Genomic DNA, 21,371 nt, shown 5'->3' with positions numbered 1-21,371 from the left:
ATGTAGATACCTTAAATTGACAAAATGCTTATGGGAAAAGACATACAGTAACATGAGTTTGGGGAAGGGTAGGTGATTCTCTACCAAAGACAGTCTCTTACAAAGGCTTTCCACAATGGTACTGGCATGTATGGATGCTTATGAAACCAATTAAGATGTTGAAGTTGGGGTGGGATCAGTTTTGAAGATTTTCACATTGGTGTGCTCATATTAGTCTCCATATGGCATTTGCATTCTCCCTTTGCGCTTTCTTGGTAAGGGAATTTCTTTCCAGCATTTGTTGAGTGAATGAATGTGTGTATGCCTTGGGAAGCAAATGTTGCTGACACCCCGAAAAACCTTAAATAAATAGGTCACTGTGCTGTAATACAGTATTTTCCCAATATTTTCCAAAATCAAATGTGAATTTTTTGCTTTAACTGTGTTTTGAATAATTAGCTTCCCTTCCTTAATGTGGATAATTAAAAAATGATGGCATTCATTTATGTCTATGTGTCAGTGGGAATGTGTATTTTAGAAAGTGAGGAATGATTAGCCTGGACGATAGTGCAGATATTTTGCACTAGACATTTTGTTTGAAAGAAATTACTTCTCTTAGGAAATTAGTCAATGGTTGTTGAAGTTTGCTTTGTGAGCAGAATTGAAATGAAGTGAGCCCTATTACTGCTTCCAAATCTGATCAGTGGTGCCATGTGGACAGCTTGAAAGAGTGAGGGGAAAAAAACCCTCCTACTCTTAAGGTCCTTCTTTAACCTGGAAGATAAATAGAGTTTTCCTGAGTGGGAGCTTTACAAAAGGATGCTTACTGTATTAAAAATCAGAGTGGAGAAAAAGGAAAACAAATTAACATTTGATGTTTGTCCAATTTTTTATTCAACAATAAACATTTCCAGATTATATCTCTTTTATTTGCAAAACAGATTGACAATATAACAAATTTTGATCCAAATCTGATACGATTTGATTACTTCTAAATTATTTTGAATATGTGATATTATAGTAAATCCTGAATTTTCATGTCGGTAGCATTTCATGTCTAGGTCCTTTTGCATTTACTTCTTTGCTGGGAATTTAGTAGTCTACACTAAAGCTTTCCTCAAGAAAAGACAAATAGAGGAAGCCAGATCCGTTAGGGTTCATCCAAATCACCCACAATGAAATCCCCAGGCGAATGGGGTAGAAATGGGATTCTGGGATTTTTCGCACATATGCCATATTTTGGGTTGAACAGACTAGAAGCTTTAATAAAGCCTGAGCAAAGTATTTGTTTTTCCTGGAGGACTAGATGCCAGTGGTGGTGGCTGTGGGATAGAATTAAAATTAAATACCATAGTGCCACCACTGTGGGCCGCAGCACTGTCTGGACCACAGACAATGCACACTTGTTTTGTGCATGTGAAAATACATCTGACTTTTCTGTTCTATAGCATTAGAGGGTCACTGGAGTTGTGAGGCATCCTATTTTTTTCTTGGACAAATAATTGAATTTTTGGTCCCTTAAACCTCTCTAAACTTACCTGTGTGTTATTTAAAGGAAATCTCTGGCTAGAAATGTATGTGACTAAAGCCATTTGATGAATGTAAATTGGTAGAGCTTTTCTAGTAGTTATCAAAATTTTAAACATATCGTTTTTGAGCCAATAATTCCATCTCTAGGAATTTGTGCTAAAGAAATAATCATTCAGGTGTGTGAAGATGGTTGCAGGAGGAAATTGGCGTGCCATTTGAAATATAAGAACGTGGGAAATTACCTAAATGTTCACTCATATGACACTGGCCAAAGCAACAGTGTATGTCCATACAATGGAATAGAAGTCTTCCTTTAGAAATGTGAGGGAACCTATGGCTGTTTATGTTGAAAAACCTGTGATAATATATATTTTTTGTATGCTGTCTGGCAGGGGTCACATTTCATTCTTTTTCCAAGTAAGTATTCTGTTATTTTAGCACCATTTGTTGAGTTTTGTTTTTTTGTTTGTTTGGGGAAGTGTATGGGTGGGGGGTACTCGAACCCGGGTCTCCCATATTGCAGGTGAGAATTCTACCACTAAACTACTTTTGCACCCTGTGATAATATTTTAAAGTAGAGAGAGGAGGAGAAGGACAGGTTACTGTACAATGTATATATTTATGTTCCCATTTGTGTACAGTTGTTTTCCTGTTGAAGGCATCACCACGTCTGGAGGGATTTACTCCACAATTTGAGCAGCAGTTATATCTGGAGTTGGAGTTAGAGGGAAAAAGTTTCACTTCCTCCACTTCTGTTTTGTTTGAGTTTTTAAAAAACATGTGTCCTTTTAAGCATATTTATTCTAAAACCCTTTTCAGATTGCTCTGTTAGCTTCAGTAGCTCAGCTGTGACTTTTCATGATCTTTGGGTCAGTATTCTGCCTTTTAGGTGCTGAATTTTTCTCACATCTAATTCTTGCTGGTAAGTATATTTACTGAGGGAAGAAAGTATGTTATCTTTGGGGGTATTTTCCTCTGTGTGCTTGGGGTGGCGGAGGCTATTTGATGGACCCTTCTGCATTGGTTTCTCCCTGAATTCTTTGGGGTGCAATAGCTATGATGAGGTTTGCATTGATGTTTCATCTTGATGTTCTATCTCCCCAGCTTCTGACTGATTATGCAAATCAAGTCTCCCCAACCCCAACTCCTGTTTGTAGGCTTCATCCAGGGAACTAGATTGCAGCTGTCTCCCGTGCTAGTGGACTCAGCCTCTGTGAGTCCTGGCCTTGTCCGTCTGTGAACCATTCCTGGTCATGTCACCAACTCCAGGTCCCCACAAGACTACTGAGCATCATTCCTGCTAGTTACTGAGATTTTCTCTCTCTTCTGACACCTAGGGAATTTCTCTTCTTTAATTCGAGCTTGGTCTTTTATAAATTTAAATATATCTCAAAAATATATTTTCTAATATCTGTAATTTTAAGAGCCCAAAGTTAGGATTTTATAGTATGTGCTTAATCTACTACCTTGACCCTGAAATTTTAATTGCTTTTATAATTTAAAAATTTATGGATATTTCTGTCCTGGGAAAAATAGTCTTTCTTGCTTCTCTAGTTTAGAAGGTAACTTGGGACACTCCACCCTAATTCCTCAAAATACTCAGAACCCTAATTCTAGAAGAGGGTTAGCTGTGCCACAAATTGCCTTCTGCTATTACAGACCAAAGAGAAACCAGTATTAAACCAAGCTCACTTTGAAGCCTTATCATTGGGCAGCAGTCTGTCTGGTGGAAATATGGATCTGCAAAAGATATTTACCAAACCAAGTTCTAAGTTCGTTTGAGTACTGGGGATACAAGAAAGAATGTGTGTGTCATACCACAGCTGCGGTTACAGTTTCAAGACACAAAACTACATTTACTTTGCTTTACAGATAGATGGTTACAAAGCTAGAGGTATAGTAGGTACAGCATTTTCATCACATCACAAGGCCCCGAAATTACCCAGGTACACGGCTTCTTTTGTTCCGTGCATGGGGCATGCACAGCTGCCGCAGACAACATTCAGGGGGAGACAGAAAAGGCACAGCACTTGCCCACAAATCTTTTATAGTGTTCTAGTCATGTACATCCAAGATCAATTGATGGCTCCCCACCCCCACTCCCCCAGATCAGGTACAGTTCCACACATGGTTTCCAAGGTAACAGCCCCGTGTAAGACTGAAGTCCTTCCCAGACAGGCCCAGGCCTGAGGTTAACCCTTAACTCAGAGGGGTGGGGACAGGACTGCCAGGAAGGGTATTCCATCAGAGGAGTAACTTGATCTGTGCTATGAAATATGGGTAGGGTTGGCCACAGTGGCTCAGCAGGCAGAATACTTGCCTGCCATATCAGAGACCCAGGTTTGATTCCTGGTGCCTGCCCATGTAAAAAAAAAAAAAAAAAAAAAATATATATATATATATATATATATATATATATATATATATATTTACAAATGGGAGTTGGGGTTGGGGAGACTTGATTTGCATAATCAGTCAGAAGCTGGGGAGACAGACATCAAGATGAAGCATTAATGCAAACCCTATCAGAGCTATTGGAGCCCAAAGAATTCAGGGAGAAACCAGTGCAGAAGGGTCCATCAAATGGCCTCCACCACCCCAGGCACACAGAGGATAATACCCCCAAAGATAACACACTTTCTTCCCTCAGTAAATACATTTACCAGCAAGAATATAATATATATGGGTGAAAGTAAATACGTACATAGAGCTGAGAATGGAAGGCACCTTAAGCGATGAAGTGGAAGTATCTTGAGACAAGATGCGGTAGCATAGCTGCTCAGGTGTGTTCTGCATCAATTTCATTAGTCAGGGTTTGTTTGTTTGTAATCTTAGGTTGGAATAGTAGGCCAGGACCAAGTTATATAGGAATTGAATGCTGGAGTGAGGAGTGTGAATTTATCTCTATCTGAACTGCCCAATGTGGTAGCCACTAACCTATGTGACAATTAAAATTTGTTATAATTTATTTATTAAATTTTTATTTTGAAATAATTTTTAACTTACAGAACAGTTTTAAAAATGATACAAACTTCAGAGTACTCTTAACATACCCCCACCCCTGCAGATGCCCAGATCTACCAATTTTAACATTTTCCCACCTTTACCATATCATTCCGCCTATCATCTATGTATGTACATATGTATGTATCTATATACCCATCCATCTATCATCCTAGTATGTATGTATGTATGTATGTATGTATGTATGTATGTATGTATGTATGTATCTATCTATCTATCTATCTATCTATCTATCTATCTATCTATCTATCTATCCATCTATCCACCCATCTTTCATCGTCTATCTATTTTGTGACTTTTGAGAGCAGGTTGCACACATGATAATCCTTGAAGACATAATACCTCCTTTTGGATTATCTACGAACAAGTGTATTTAATTATAGAATCACCTTAAGTGAAGTTATCAAGTTAAGAAATTTAATGATATAAAGCTCATGTTCTACATTCCAATTTTATCTTATATCCCAATAATGACCTTTTGAGCCATTTCTCCTCCATTCTCCATCCAGTATCATCTATTGCATGTAATAGTCATTATCTCTTTAGTTTATTTTTCTTTCTTTGTTTTAATTGTGAAAACAGATGCATAACATAAATCTTCCCACCCCAGCCCTTCCCAGGCATACAATTCAATGGGATTAATCGCATTCACAGTGTCGTGGTACACTTACCACCATCCGTTGCTAGAACTTTCCCTTCAGCCCAAACAGAAACCTAACACTTATTTGTGTCAATTCCTTATATTAGTCCGGGTTCTCTAGAGCAACAGATTTGACAGATGATATCTGTAAATATTATGAAATTTTTATAAAAATTGTCTCACATAACCATGGGGATGTACAAGTCCGAATTCCATAGGGCAAGCTATAAGGTGGGAACTCTGTTGAAGGTTTTTAATGGATTCTCCAGGAGAAGCTGGCTGGCTGAAGTAGAGATTCACTATTCATACTGCTGAAATCATCACAAATTCTTTTAAAGCCTTCAACTGATCAGATGAGATGTCTCTTGCTATTGAAGGCATTGTCCTCAGTTGATTGTAGATATAATCAGCCATAGATGCAATCAGCTTACTGGTTATTTAAGTCTACAGAATGTTCTCACATTAGCAGTCAGGCCAGTGATTGATTAACCAAACAACTGGATACCATAACCTGGCCAAGTTGATACATGAACCTAGCCATCACAGTCCACTTGTCAACTTGGCAGGTATGCACATCACCTTAAACCATAATCTCTAAACAAAAAACAATAGCAGTTATATTTTTTTCACCTAACTTTACTCAACTGTCCTGTGTACAGCTGGAAATGCACTAAATCTTTCCAGAATAGGGTGCACGGCCTTGGGTAATATTCATTCTTAAATTTGGTATCCTATAGCTTAAATACAATGGCATGATACTAAATATAACTTATGTCGTATGATAAAGGGATGAGCTAGGGAAAAAATTTGCTTTATGTACGTATACAAACATACTCATAACAAAACAAGGAAGAAATATTCATAACCATTACAGTCCTTGTTTCTATAACTGGCTACGTTGTCGTTTATATTTATCACTCCCTTCTTCCACTGCCTATTCCATATCTCCTTTGCCCTCAGTAAGCACTTCAGTTGGCCATGGTTCTTTGCTTGATGGGGTGACCCAAACCTTCATTCCTGAAGTTTCTGGGCCATTGGTAGTCCTGCCTGGTTTGGGTTGTTGCAGTTTTCCATTGACTTTAATCATTGGGCATAGTAGTACTAAGAGATGCCCTAGGGGATCTCCTGTATTCCAGGCAAACCCTTCTTTGCCGCCATTGTGTAGTTGCAGTCCTCTTTCCCTTTAATAGTCAGGATCAATTACCCCAATCAATACATTAATTTCCTTCTTTGCTTATTGATTCAGAGGCACAAAGAGCCCAAAGTGGCCAGGTGGCAGTCTTAACTTGCATTTCAATGGAATCATTGTTGTGCTCCTGGTGAAAGCACTCTTCCTTTTGGAACTAAGACCTATAGACCAGCAAAGCTGCTGGGACAGGAAGCAAGAATTTTTTTAGTGGATTATTAGGGGTGATAGTGAGTGGTTCCAATCCCATTTCCACCTCTTGATTCCTGGGCCCATGAATCCTGGCTGTGGAAGAAACAGTACCATAGAGTGGATCCTGATTTAGAGCATGCAAAGCCTGCTGGAGAACATTGCCCCAAGCCCTGCAGAGTATTGCCACCTGACTGAAGCTGTAAGTGAGTCTTTAAAAGGGCAGTCCACCATTCTATCCATACAGCTGCTTCAGGATGATGGGGAGAAACTAGTGAAATCCATGAGCATGTGCCTATTCCCACACTTCATTTGCTGTGATGTGTGTCCATTGATCAGAAGTAATGCTCCGTGGCATACCATGATGGAGGTTAAGGCATTTTGTAAGTCCACAGGTGGTAGTTTTGGTAGAAGCATTGTGTGCAGGGAAGGCAAGCCTGTATCTGGAGCTTATTCCAGTTAGAAGGAATTGCCACCCCTTCCGAAATGGAAGTGGTCCAATTTAATCAACCTGCCACCAGGTTAACAGGCTGATCGCCTCAGGGAGTGGTACAGTATCGGAGCCTGAGTGTTTGTCTCTGCTGCTGGCAGATTGGTTACTCATCAGTAGCTGTAGCCAAGTCAGCCTTGGTGAGTGGAAGTCCATGTTGCTGAGCCCATGCATAGCCTCCATCCCTACCACCGTGACCACTTTGTTCATGAGCCGGCACTGTCAAGATCCATCTGTTTTCTGCACGAGCCAAATAGAGGAGTTTATTGGCAGTGTGATAGGAATCACCACCCCTTCATCCTTCAGGTCCTTGATGGTGGTACTCATCTCTGCAATCCCTCTAGGAATTTGGAGGGCTTTTTTTTTTCTTTTTATAAACATTTATTTTAAAATAATTTTAGACATAAAATGATCACAAATGTAGTAGAGTTCTCATATATCCTTCACCCTGCTTCACCAAATGTTGACATTTTACATAGTTATGATAAATTTATCAAAGCTAAGAAATCAATATTGGTACATGACTGGGAACCAGTTTTTCCCCTAACATTCATCTTTCTGTTCCAGGGAACTACATTGCATCATCGTGTCTGCTTTGACTCCTCCAATCTGGAATGATTTCTCCATCTTTTCTTGTTTTTTATGATCTTGACATGAGTGAAGAGTATTAGTCATTTTTTTTTGTAGAATGGGTTTGGCTGATACTATCTCATGGTCAGAGTGAGGTTATATTTTTGTGGGAAAAATGTCACAGAGGTGAAGCACACTTCCCACTGCATCCCAGCGGATGGTATGTGGTGTCAACATTGCTCATCATTGGTGATGCCAGCCTTGGTCCCCTGGTTAGGATGGTGCTTCTCCACTGCAAAATTACTGTTTTTCCCTTTTCATGTTTTTTCTTTGTTTTTTTTTTTATTTTTTTATTAACGGAAAGAAAAAAAAGAAATTAACACAACATTTAGAAATCATACTGTTCTACATATGCACTCAGTAATTCTTAACATCATCACATAGATGCATGATCAGCGTTTCTTAGTACATTTGCATCGGTTTAGAGGAACTAGCAACACAACAGAAAAAGATATAAAATGTTAATATAAAGAAAAGAAATAAAAGTAGTAATAATAGTAAAAAACAACAACAACAAACAAACAAGCAAACAAAAACAAAAAAAACCCTATAGCTCAGAGGCAGCTTCATTCAGTGTTTTAACATGATTACTTTACAATTACGTATTATTGTGCTGTCCATTTTTGAGTTTTTGTATCTAGTCCTGTTGCACAGTCTGTATCCCTTCAGCTTCAATTACCCATTGTCTTACCCTGTTTTTAACTCCTGCTGAACTCTGTTACCAATGACATATTTCAAGTTTATTCTCGAATGTCCGTTCACATCAGTGGGACCATACAGTATTTGTCCTTTAGATTTTGGCTAGACTCACTCAGTATAATGTTCTCTAGGTCCATCCATGTTATTACATGCTTCATAAGTTTATCTTGTCTTAAAGCTGCATAATATTCCACCGTATGTATATACCACAGTTTGTTTAGCCATTCTTCTGTTGATGGACATTTTGGCAGTTTCCATCTCTTTGCAATTGTAAATAACGCTGCTATAAACATTGGTGTGCAAATGTCCGTTTGTGTCTTTGCCCTTAAGTCCTTTGAGTAGATACCTAGCAATGGTATTGCTGGGTCATATGGCAATTCTATATTCAGCTTTTTGAGGAACCGCCAAACTGCCTTCCACAGTGGTTGCACCCTTTGACATTCCCACCAACAGTGGATAAGTGTGCCTCTTTCTCCGCATCCTCTCTAGCACTTGTCATTTTCTGTTTTGTTGATAATGGCCATTCTGGTGGGTGTGAGATGATATCTCATTGTGGTTTTGATTTGCATTTCTCTAATGGCCAGGGACATTGAGCATCTCTTGATGTGCCTTTTGGCCATTTGTATTTCCTCTTCTGAGAGGTGTCTGTTGAAGTCTTTTTCCCATTTTGTAATTGGGTTGGCTGTCTTTTTGTTGTTGAGTTGAACAATCTCTTTATAAATTCTGGATACTAGACCTTTATCTGATATGTCCTTTCCAAATATTGTCTCCCATTGTGTAGGCTGTCTTTCTACTTTCTTGATGAAGTTCTTTGATGCACGAAAGTGTTTAATTTTGAGGAGCTCCCATTTATTTATTTATTTCTTCAGTGCTCTTGCTTTAGGTTTAAGGTCCATAAAACCGCCTCCAGTTGTAAGATTCATAAGATATCTCCCTACATTTTCTTCTAACTGTTTTATGGTCTTAGACCTAATGTTTAGATCTTTGATCCATTTTGAGTTAATTTTTGTATAAGGTGTGAGATATGGGTCTTCTTTCATTCTTTTACTTATGGATATCCAGTTCTCTAGGCACCATTTATTGAAGAGACTGTTCTGTCCCAGGTGAGTTGGCTTGACTGCCTTATCAAAGATCAAATGTCCATAGATGAGAGGGTCTATATCTGAGCACTCTATTCGATTCCATTGGTCGATATATCTGTCTTTTTGCCAATACCATGCTGTTTTGACTACTGTGGCTTCATAATATGCCTTAAAGTCCGGCATCGCTAGACCTCCAGCTTCGCTTTTTTTCCTCAAGATGTTTTTAGCAATTCGGGGCAACCTGCCTTTCCAGATAAATTTGCTTATTGGTTTTTCTAATTCTGAAAAATAAGTTGTTGGGATTTTGATTGGTATTACATTGAATCTGTAGATGAGTTTAGGTAGGATTGACATCTTAATTATATTTAGTCTTCCAATCCATGAACACGGTATGCCCTTCCATCTATTTAGGTCTTCTGTGATTTCTTTTAGCAGTTTTTTGTAGTTTTCTTTATATAGGTTTTTTGTCTCTTTAGTTAAATTTATTCCTAGGTATTTTATTCTTTTAGCTGCAATTGTAACTGGGATTCGTTTCTTGATTTCCGCCTCAGCTTGTTCATTACTAGTGTATAGAAAAGCTACAGATTTTTGAATGTTGATCTTATAGCCTGCTACTTTGCTGTACTCATTTATTAGCTCTAGTAATTTTGTTGTGGATTTTTCTGGGTTTTCTACGTATAGTATCATATCAACAGTGATAGTTTTACTTCTTCCTTTCCAATTTTGATGCCTTGTATTTCTTTTTCTTGCCTAATTGCTCTGGCTAGAACTTCCAACACAATGTTGAATAATAGTGGTGATAGTGGACATCCTTGTCTTGTTCCTGATCTTAGGGGGAAAGTTTTCAATTTTTCCCCATTGAGGATGATATTAGCTGTGGGTTTTTCATATATTCCCTCTATCATTTTAAGGAAGTTCCCTTGTATTCCTATCTTTTGAAGTGTTTTCAGCAGGAAAGGATGTTGAATCTTGTCAAATGCCTTCTCTGCATCAATTGAGATGATCATGTGATTTTTTTGCTTTGATTTGTTGATATGGTGTATTACATTAATTGATTTTCTTATGTTGAACCATCCTTGCATACCTGGGATGAACCCTACTTGGTCATGATGTATAATTCTTTTAATGTGTTGTTGGATACGATTTGCTAGAATTTTATTGAGGATTTTTGCATCTGTATTCATTAGAGAGATTGGTCTGTAGTTTTCTTTTTTTGTAATATCTTTGCCTGGTTTTGGTATGAGGGTGATGTTGGCTTCATAGAATGAATTAGGTAGTTTTCCCTCCACTTCGATTATGTTGAAGAGTTTGAGGAGAGTAGGTACTAATTCTTTCTGGAATGTTTGATAGAATTCACATTTGAAGCTGTCTGGTCCTGGACTTTTCTTTTTAGGGAGCTTTTGAATAACTAATTCAATCTCTTTACTTGTGATTGGTTTGTTGAGGTCATCTATTTCTTCTTGAGTCAAAGTTGGTTGTTCATGTCTTTCCAGGAACCTGTCCATTTCATCTAAATTGTTGTATTTATTAGCATAAAGTTGTTCATAGTATCCTGTTATTACCTCCTTTGTTTCTGTGAGGTCAGTGGTTATGTCTCCTCTTCCATTTCTGATCTTATTTATTTCCATCCTCTCTCTTCTTCTTTTTGTCAGTCTTGCTAAGGGCCCATCAATCTTATTGATTTTCTCATAGAACCAACTTCTGGTCTTATTGGTTTTCTCTATTGTTTTCATGTTTTCAATTTCATTTATTTCTGCTCTAATCTTTGTTATTTCTTTCCTTTTGCTTGCTTTGGGATTAGTTTGCTGTTCTTTCTCCAGTTCTTCCAAGTGGACAGTTAATTCCTGCATTTTTGCCTTTTCTTCTTTTCTGATAAAGGCATTTAGGGCAATAAATTTCCCTCTTAGCACTGCCTTTGCTGCGTCCCATAAGTTTTGATATGTTGTGTCTTCATTTTCAGTTGCCTCTAGGTATTTACTAATTTCTCTTGCTGTTTCTTCTTTGACCCACTTGTTGTTTAAGAGTGTGTTGTTGAGCCTCCATTTATTTATGAATTTTCTGGCACTCCGCCTATTATTGATTTCCAACTTCATTCCTTTATGATCCAAGAAAATGTTGTGTATGATTTCAATCTTTTTAAATTTGTTAAGACTTGCTTTGTGACCCAGCATATGGTCTATCTTTGAGAATGATCCATGAGCACTTGAGAAAAAGGTGTATCCTGCTGTTGTGGGATGTAATGTCCTATAAATGTCTGTTAAGTCTAGCTCATTTATAGTAATATTCAGATTCTCTATTTCTTTATTGATCCTCTGTCTAGATGTTCTGTCCATTGATGAGAGTGGTGAATTGAAGTCTCCAACTATTATGGTATATGTGTCTATTTCCCTTTTCAGTGTTTGCAGTATATTCCTCACGTATTTTGGGGCATTCTGGTTCGGTGCGTAAATATTTACGATTGTTATGTCTTCTTGCTTAATTGTTCCTTTTAATAGTATATAGTGTCCTTCTTTGTCTCTTTTAACTGTTTTACATTTGAAGTCTAATTTATTGGATATTAGTATAGCCACTCCTGCTCTTTTCTGGTTGTTATTTGCATGAAATATCTTTTCCCAACCTTTCACTTTCAACCTATATTTATCTTTGGGTCTAAGATGTGTTTCCTGTAGACAGCATATAGAAGGATCCTGTTTTTTAATCCATTCTGCCAGTCTATGTTTTTTGATTGGGGAATTCAGTCCATTAACATTTAGAGTTATTACTGTTTGGATAATATTTTCCTCTACCATTTTGCCTTTTGTATTATATATATCATATCTGACTTTCCTTCTTTCTACACTTTTCTCCATGCCTCTCTCTTCTGTCTTTTTGTATCTGACTCTAGTGCTTCCTTTAGTATTTCTTGCAGAGCTGGTCTCTTGGTCACAAATTCTCTCAGTGACTTTTTGTCTGAGAATGTTTTAATTTCTCCCTCATTTTTGAAGGACAATTTTGCTGGGTATAGGAGTCTTGGCTGGCAGTTTTTCTCTTTTAGTAACTTAAATATATCATCCCACTGTCTTCTAGCTTCCATGGTTTCTGTTGAGAAATCTACACATAGTCTTATTGGGTTTCCCTTGTATGTGATGGATTGTTTTTCTCTTGCTGCTTTCAAGATCCTCTCTTTCTCTTTGACCTCTGACATTCTAACTAGTAAGTGTCTTGGGGAACGCCTATTTGTGTCTAATCTCTTTGGGGTGCGCTGCACTTCTTGGATCTGTAATTTTAGGTCTTTCATAAGAGTTGGGAAATTTTCAGTGATAATTTCTTCTATTAGTTTTTCTCCTCCTTTTCCCTTCTCTTCTCCTTCTGGGACACCCACTACACATATATTTGTACGGTTCACATTGTCCTTGAGTTCCCTGATACCTTGTTCAAATTTTTCCATTCTTTTCCGGATAGTTTCTGTTTCTTTTTGGAATTCAGATGTTTCATCCTCCAAATCACTAATTCTATCTTCTGTCTCTTTAAATCTGTCATTGTAGGTATCCATTGTTTTTTCCATCTTTTCTACTTTATCTTTCACTTCCATAAGTTCTGTGATTTGTTTTTTCAGTTTTTCTATTTCTTCTTTATGTTCAGCCCATGTCTTCTTCATGTCCTCCCTCAATTTCTCGATTTCATTTTTGAAGAGGTTTTCCATTTCTGTACGTATATTCAGCATTAGTTGTTTCAGCTCCTGTATCTCATTTGAACTATTGGTTTGTTCGTTTGACTGGGCCATATGTTCAATTTTCTGAGCGTGATCCGTTATCTTCTGCTGGCGTCTGGGCATTTAGTCAGATTTCCCTGGGTGTTTGACCCCACAGGTTGAAAGATTTTTCTGTGCAATCTCTGGGTTCTGTTTTTCTTATCCTGCCCAGTAGGTGGCGCTCGTGGCACACGTTTGTGTATGGGTTCCACCAGTGAAAGTTGCTGTGGGTCCTTTAACTCTGGAAAATTCTCGCCGTAGGGGAGGTTCGGCAGCCAAAGCGTCTTGGAAGAGTTGCAGCCGGCCTGGGGTTCCGAATGCGGGGAGGATCGCCGGTCGCCGCAGCACGGGAGAGCATCCGGCCGAATTAGCTAGTCGGCCCGGGGCGCCAAGCGTGGCGGGAGGGCGCCAGCTGTCGCAGCCCGGGAGAGTGCACTGTTCCCAGCCGGACGGGGGAGTCACGTGTTTGGAAGGGATCCCCCGGTCACTGTTCTCCGCAGTCTGGGGATTTCCGCCCCAACTCTCTCAGTTGGTCCGGGGGGCCTCGCGTGGTGGGGGCACCAGCCGCCGCGGCCTCAGGGGACCGCCTGTCCAATTCTACCAGCTGGCCTGGGAAGGTGGAAGGGAGGGACTCCGGTCACTTGCCGTCCCACCCAGGAAAGCCCGTGCCCCTTGCTGATCTCACCGGAGCTGGTTCTCCCAGATAGTCAGCCATTCCAGGATGGGGTACGCCGTCCCTTTGATCTCCGTCGTGGCTCCGGGAGCTGCTCTGTATTATCTCCACTCCCCCAGTAGCTGTTCTGGAGGAGAAAAGGTGAGGGTGGCAAGGCTGTCGAGGCTGGTGGCGGAGGAGCCGGTGAAGGCGGAAGAGGGGAGAGGAGGGCGGGCGGGTCCACTGCTGCGGGGCGTGGGCGCCGCGCGGAGGTCCGGCGGACAAAAGACTCATGTTTTTTTAAGAAGTGAATTACTTACTTTTATTTTTGTTTTTGTGAAAAATAGCATGTATACAAAAAAGCAATAAATTTCCAAACACAGCTCAACAATTAGTTGTAGAACAGATTTCAGAGTTTGGTATGGGTTACAAGTCCACAATTTTATATTTTTACTTCTAGCTGCTCTAAGATACTGGAGACATAGAAATATCAATATAATGACTCAGCAATTAAACGCATTTGTTAAATCCTACTTTGGTGTTTGTATAACCATCACCTTTGATCTTTCTACCACTCTTTAGGGGTATTCTAACTTTTTCATGTTGGAAGGGGCTGTCAATAATATGGGATAGGGAGATGGAACTAGTGATGTTCTGGAGAAGTTGGGCCAACTTCATTTCAGAATTTATCTGGTCCGGGACCCATCTGGAGGTTGTAGGTTTCTGGAAAGTTACCCTAGTGCATAGAATCTTACATATTGGCATAGGTGTTCTTTAGGATTGCCAAGAATGGTTTTGGTTAGGGTTTGGCAAGTTATGATAGGTAGTAATCTCTAACTGAAGCTTGTGTCAGAGTGACCTCCAGAGTAGTCTCTTGACTCTATTTGAACTCTCTCAACCACTGATACCTTATTTGTTACATTTCTTTTCACTGAGTCCAGAGGGTTTTGATTTACTACTTTGTTGGATAGGTGAAGTTCTAGTGGCTTCCACTTGGCCTTTCCTATCATAATAGGCCTCACAAGTCAGGGAACCAATGTGGAGATTCTGCCAGTTGCTGAGTATGTCTATTCCAATTATGCATTCTAGAACTGGAGAAATAACCACAGAATGGGTCTGGGGACCCACTGGACCCACTGTGAGATGGGCCTGAGCTAAAACTCCATTGATCACCCGACCTTAAGCCCCTACTCTGACTGGTGGACCACAGTGGCATTTTGGATCTCCTGGAATTAATGCCACTTCTGAGCCAGTGTCTAATAATCCCCGAAATGTCTGATCATTTCCTTTTCACCAATGATAGTAAAAAGTCATAAGACTCTTTGGGAAGTTCAAGGTCTCTGATTCTTTCTATTGCCAGCTCCAATCTGCTGTTGAACTCCTCTAGGAATTTTTAATTTCTGTTATTAGGGTCTTCAGCTCTGTTTGGTTCCTTCTCATAATTTACATCTCTCTTTTGATATCCCTTTTGAGTTCATCTGTCTTTTTCTTTATTTTCTCTGTTCTTTGTCCTTATTTTCCTTTAGCTCTTTGGGTATATTTAGGACCATTTTTTACGAGTCTTTGTTTGGAATGTCCTGGTCTGATCCTTCTCACTTGTGGTTTCAAATGCTTTAGTCTTTTCCATTGCCTGGGTCATTACTTCCTGTTTTTCTTGTATATGTTGTTATATTTAGTTGAAACCTGGACATTTTGATATTTTAATGTCTTATCACTGGAGTTCATGTTCTGAGGAGTCTGTTCCTTAAGCTTGTATCCAGCTAGTGTTATGACAGAATGCCAGACTAATAAAAACAACAACAGTAAAAATAATAATAATGAAGAAGGGAAAAAAAAAGAAAACATCTTTCTGGGAAAAAAAATCAGCCTATCAGCAGGCAGTATCCTGGCTATTCTCCACTAAGAATTCTGAGATGTGTCCTGACAAGAGGCCTAAATATAGCTTTGGGAAATTCAAGAAACTTTTGACTTCTAGAGTTGCTTTTCTAGGCCTTCACAAAGAAAACTTCCCCTTTCTATGTTTTTATGCCTGTAAAATGAGAGTTTTACTTAGGTTAATCCTTCTTTTTCCAGGGCATAATGTTAATTCTCCAGTCTATACAGTGGTAGGTCACAGTGGAAATCAAGAATCTTAATGGCTCTTTGAGTGTCCCTCACATTGCATGCCTGCCCCATATCTTTTATTTTAAAACTTGTACCCCCATTTTGTGGCTGAGGAAACAAGAATTTAAGAGGCGCGCCAAATCTTAGTTTCTAGCAGAAAGAAATGGAACTGAAATCTAAGCTTAAAGACTCTAAACCTAGTGTTTTTTTTTTTATTTCCCTAACATTAAATGTACAAAATTAAGTATTTATTGAAAAGAAAATTTAATCCAGTACAGAGAATCTGGCCAACTAGGCAAAGGAAAAGGTTAAAAGCTGCATGTATTTTTTTATTCCTCCAAGAGAAATGCAGCACATCTTGATTGCTGTATTATATAAAGGAGAAGCAGTGCCAGTATAAAAAACAGTGAATAATTGCTTGCACTTGGTTTTGGGATGCATTATGTGAATCTTTGGCAACAGATAGCTTTTTCTCATTAGGCTAATATTAGATTTAGTTTGCATTTCTTTGGCACAGAGTTAAAGGAGCTGGCCTGGAAATGTGTTGCTGGAGGCAGGAGGAGGAGAGAGCCTGATGCTTTGGCTAAGCCACAGGCTGATAAATGAGATTTGACCGCCGGGAGGCTGGTGGATGTTTGTAGGAGTGAACAGGAGGCATGAATCTGAGATTAAACTACAAAATTAAACAGAAAGCCAAAAAGAATTCAGACTTGGGTTAAAAGATGAGAGGTGGATTATACTTAACTTTGATCATATTACATTGCTCAGCTGCCCCCAAGGAGATCTGTGGCAATTTGGGGATAGAATGATCTAATTCTTGGCTCTGGGAGCAAAAGTCTCCAACTGAAGCTGCCAACCCAATATAATGTCACCAAAGATATGAAAGGACATAATGCATGAGAAACCTAACAAGCACATACTTTGTTAAGAATTGTCAGAGGGGCCAGAACAAAAGAGACAAGCCAGAATGACTTCATGCTCTGTGAGTTCCAAGATGTATGCACCAGGCACTTGGACAGATTGCAGAAGAGACTACAGTAAACCCATATTTGAAAAGGTGAGCATTTATTAATAACATGTCAGACTTTGAAAAGTGTGATAATAAATATAGTATGTATTTGAGCCATAAATTCACAGTATATTCAACAAAGAAGGAAAGCTAAGGAACACCTAATTTATTTTACGCATAAGGGAGCTGAGACTCAAATAAGATTGAGTGGCTTCTTCAAGGTCTTGAGGCTAGTAATGGCACAGTCTGACTTAAAACAGAATATTTTAGTGAATGGTCAGTGTTTTCTGATCTTTTATGCTAAAAAATCTATGCAAAATTACAAGTGCTTGGAGCCATTTGTTTAATGGTACTTTTCCGGTGTCCTGAGATTATAGGGTGAACTATTTGAGGATGCACAATGGAAGGAGGCATTTAGGATAGCTAGGGCCCCTAACAGTGGGTGGCTCCGTGTAAAAATACAGATTCATTGGCAGTTTTGATACAGCAGAGCTAGTCCTCTGGAGTAGAGGTGTTCTCTAAGCATATACAGTTTATCCTCTCTATATGCACACATACAGATGCTAAGACATCTTCTTTATAAATATGCAAGTTGTTTAATAACATTTATAATTTTTCAATTAATTCTTTGTTTTGCTTTTCCTAATATTTTATACCTTAGTGGCTTTAGAATTGTGCATATTCCAACTCAGATGACAATTTAGATCAGGTTTTGCATATGATTCTGCACAGTGGGTGTGGATATCTCCAAGGGTCCTTGAGGAAGTAGATGTTTTTTATTTAGATAAGTGGCAGACCTGTGGTTCACATTCAAGTCTACATGTATTCACTGGGCCATGTTACCTCCACTGTGCTTCAGCATGGACAACTGGATGCCTGGACAGCCTAGTTTTATACATTGTACACCCAGACATATTGAGAACTGTGGAGAGGGGAGGGAAGTGGGAAGTAGATGGGGACTTTAATTTTAAGAAAAACCTGTACTCTCTTCCCTCCTCTCTATATACAAATGACTATGACCAATGATTTATCTGAATGTAAGTGGCCAACAGTTATTTAGTTGTATAGGAAAAATATTATAATAAGTAATAAATGGTTGAAAATTGCCCCCACTATATTGATACATCACCGATATATTGAGAAAGAGAAAGATTTTGTGATAATGATTGAACAGGAAAAAAATAGACAGTTTTTCATTAGTTAATAAAATGTAAATGTCATGGTCAATTCTCTTATTCAGGGTTGAATTATTCATCACCAAGTCATATTGGTTCCTTCTACCCCCATTACATATTCTGAAATCCATCCATGTTCCTGCTCCACTGCCATTACAGGGGTCCCTCTCTCTATCTCTTCTCATGTGGATGTCTGCAGCCTCTTCATTGGCCTCTGCTTCCACCCCTGCCCTCTGTGATCCATTCTCCACACAACAATCATGGTCAGATGATGCCACCCACCCAATTAGAATCCTGTAATGGTTTCTCATGGGATTTAATGTGAAAATCCAAACTCATCCTGATCTAGAAGAAGCAGAGAGATTTCATCCCTGTTTACTCCCCAACCTCCTCTCATGCCTGGCCCTCTCTTGTTCTCGGTGTTTTGGGTGTTCTTGCCTCTCTGGTTCTTGAATATATCAAGCTAGGTCTCTGAGAACATTGGTCCCATCCCTCCCACCTGTAATGCCTTTCCTCTAGGTCACTGCATGGCTGGCTCCTTGGTGTTTAGGTCCCTGCTCAAATGGGTCCCTCCATAGAGACCTTCCCTTACCATCTGAATTAGCCCCCAGTCACACACTCTGACCTCACTCTGTTTGATGTCCTTCCTAGGGCTGCTTTCTGTCTGAACCACCTTGCTTGTTTATTTTCTCTCTCTTCACTAGAATTTCAACTTCTTGGACCAGTGATCTTCTCTATCTTGTTCACTGTGATAACTTCAATGCCTGCCACAGTGCCCAGCACATAACAGAGAATAAGCGATTGATACATTAATGTAAATCAGTTCATGTGATACAGAAGCCCCTTGCTTCTGGGTCTTCCTCTCTTTTGCCTCGAAGTTATCTCTTATCTTTCGTTTTTCTACAGGTGAGCAGGCAGAGAAAGTCAAATTTTGCCTGGATCCTATAATTATATGGTGGACCATGTCAGAGGAATACTTTGCTCGACTGATGGGTGCAGTGGGACATTGTCCACAGGACAGGTTAGGGATACTTCCATAGCCACTCTTGTGCTCTTCATTCTCAGAAAGTCTAGGTTGGTTCCTAAGACCAGGAAAATCCCCACTTTGTGGCAAGCATTCCAAACTTCACCAAGATAGAGCCTCCAAATTCCAGATCAGGAGATCCAGTGTGCTCTCTGCCACTTCCAGAGTTTGGCCAGTGTTTGTTCAGATGAAAGGTTTCCTTCACCCCCCACCCCAACTATTCAGGGTCCTTAGTGTAAGCATCAGCTCGCTCCCTTGATTTCAACCCCATCTCTCTGAAGTCAAAACTTCAAGGAAACAGAAAGTGCTTCTTCTTGTTAAACAATTGGGAACCCCTGACTAAAATTGAAAATTAGAGCACCAGGTCCAGACAACACCTGAAAATTATTTCCAGCATTTTACAAGTTTTTCAAATGTTGCTTTCACATGTATCCGCAGATATATAGGAAGTACACATTTTGGCCAACTGACAAATGGCAGTGTTGAATCACTATTTGGCAGAAGTTGAATATTACCATTATAGAATAAAAGGCTGGCATGCAAGCATAACCTCAAATACTAATAAGACTACCCATTTATTACAATTTAATTAAAATAGTACCAAGCATATTTTTTAATTGGCAGTACAGCACAGCAGTAATTCTTTTTCAGCACCCTCAGATACTACAGTTTTTATATTACACATTCATGATATAAAAAATATGTTCTCTTTCAACTGAGGCCAGTGGAGGAGCAAAATACATTTTTGTCCAGCTCTGCCATTAAGGGTACTGCTGCTGCTGCTGTTCCCCCCAAGTAATTAAGCTTTCTTCCTTTCCAACAGTAACTGACTAAAATAAAAACTTCAACCCCTGGGTTTACTATTTCGGTTGATGATCATGATGCAATTTCATTGGAGCAATCCCATAAACTAAAGCTTTAGTCTGCTTTTCTTTTGGAAGGAGGTGCTTTTAATATTTCAAAAGCAAGCTTGATTTTTTTTACTAGTTTTTGTGCTTTTTTAAAATAATGTTTTCACACTATTCATTGTAAAGCATGACTTCTAATCCAGCAGCCAGAGTAATCTTGCTCCTGGGCAAGTCAAATCATGCCATTCCTTTGCTCACAGCCCTCCAGTGCATCCCCATTTTCCTCATATTAAAAGCCTAAGTCCTTCCAATGCCCTGCACGGCCCTGCAGGGTATGTCCCTTGGGAAGCCATTTGTGCCATCTGTGCCTGCGCTCTTCCAAGCTCAGCTGCTCCCAAATCAAACCAGGCACTTACCCACCTCAGGCTTTCAACTGGCTGCTCCTTATGCCTGGAATTCTCTTTCCTTAGGAATCATAAGGCTCACTTCATCTCCTTCAAATCATTTCTCCCAGTGTCACCTTCTCAGTGAGACTTGAATAATTTCTCTTCTAATGCCCCTTCTCCCCTGACTTTTGTTTCCCATGCTCTTCTCTCCCCACTGCCAAGCTTGTACACCTTCTAAAGCAGTATGCAATTTACATACTTATTATGCTTGTTATAATTTTCTGCCAATATCCACTACCCTATAAGCTCTGCGAAGGCAGGGACCTGTTTTGTTCAGTGAGGTATCCTTAAGACTCATTACCTTGCCTGGCACATAATAGGGGCTCAGTATTTGTTTGCATTATTTCTTGTAATGACGAGTATGTATTTATTCTTCATCTGCAGATATGCTTTCTTTTTTATTAGAACAGTTGTATGTTTACAGAAAAATCACAGAAAGTATAGAGTTCCACTGTACCCTCCTCTCACATATTTCGCTATGAACACTTTGCATTAGTGTTGTACCTTTATTACAATTCATGAAACATTAATAAAAGTACACTATTAACTGCAGCCCATGGTTTACATTAGGGTGGTCCGATAGACTTTTAAGATATAAAGCAAACAAGAATTTCACTCTTTAAGTTACATCTAGAATGTCTATTTTATTGGAGTAAGAACTTTCATATAGCAACAAAAAAATCCAAATGACATACTTAGTTTGTGTTACTGATAGTGCTGCACTGACAGATATATAAATAATCTGTGTGATCAAATGAGCATTAATTACACGCAAGTTCAGGATTGCCAAAATACAGTTGAAATGACATTTGGCTGCTTTGCTTGCCAAACACCAAAGCAGAAGCCAAATCATAATAGCAGATTTTTGGCCAACCAAAAGCTGAACTTCAGAGCCTCCTTGCCCTTTATATAACTAAGCAGTTTAGCTCCTAAAT

General features: G+C 39.2%; 1 protein-coding gene across 4 annotated transcripts in view; it reads left to right on the top strand.

The window, feature by feature from the left end:
• Positions 1-21,371, top strand: part of SAMD12 (sterile alpha motif domain containing 12) — a 433,476-nt gene that overhangs the window by 67,948 nt on the left and 344,157 nt on the right. The window lies entirely within an intron of this gene.

The sequence above is a fragment of the Tamandua tetradactyla genome, chromosome 6 (assembly GCF_023851605.1).
Source record: "Tamandua tetradactyla isolate mTamTet1 chromosome 6, mTamTet1.pri, whole genome shotgun sequence".
Taxonomy (NCBI): Eukaryota; Metazoa; Chordata; class Mammalia; order Pilosa; family Myrmecophagidae; genus Tamandua; species Tamandua tetradactyla.
Note: the sequence above shows the minus strand (reverse complement) of the source record. Positions and strands in the feature narration are given on the sequence as shown.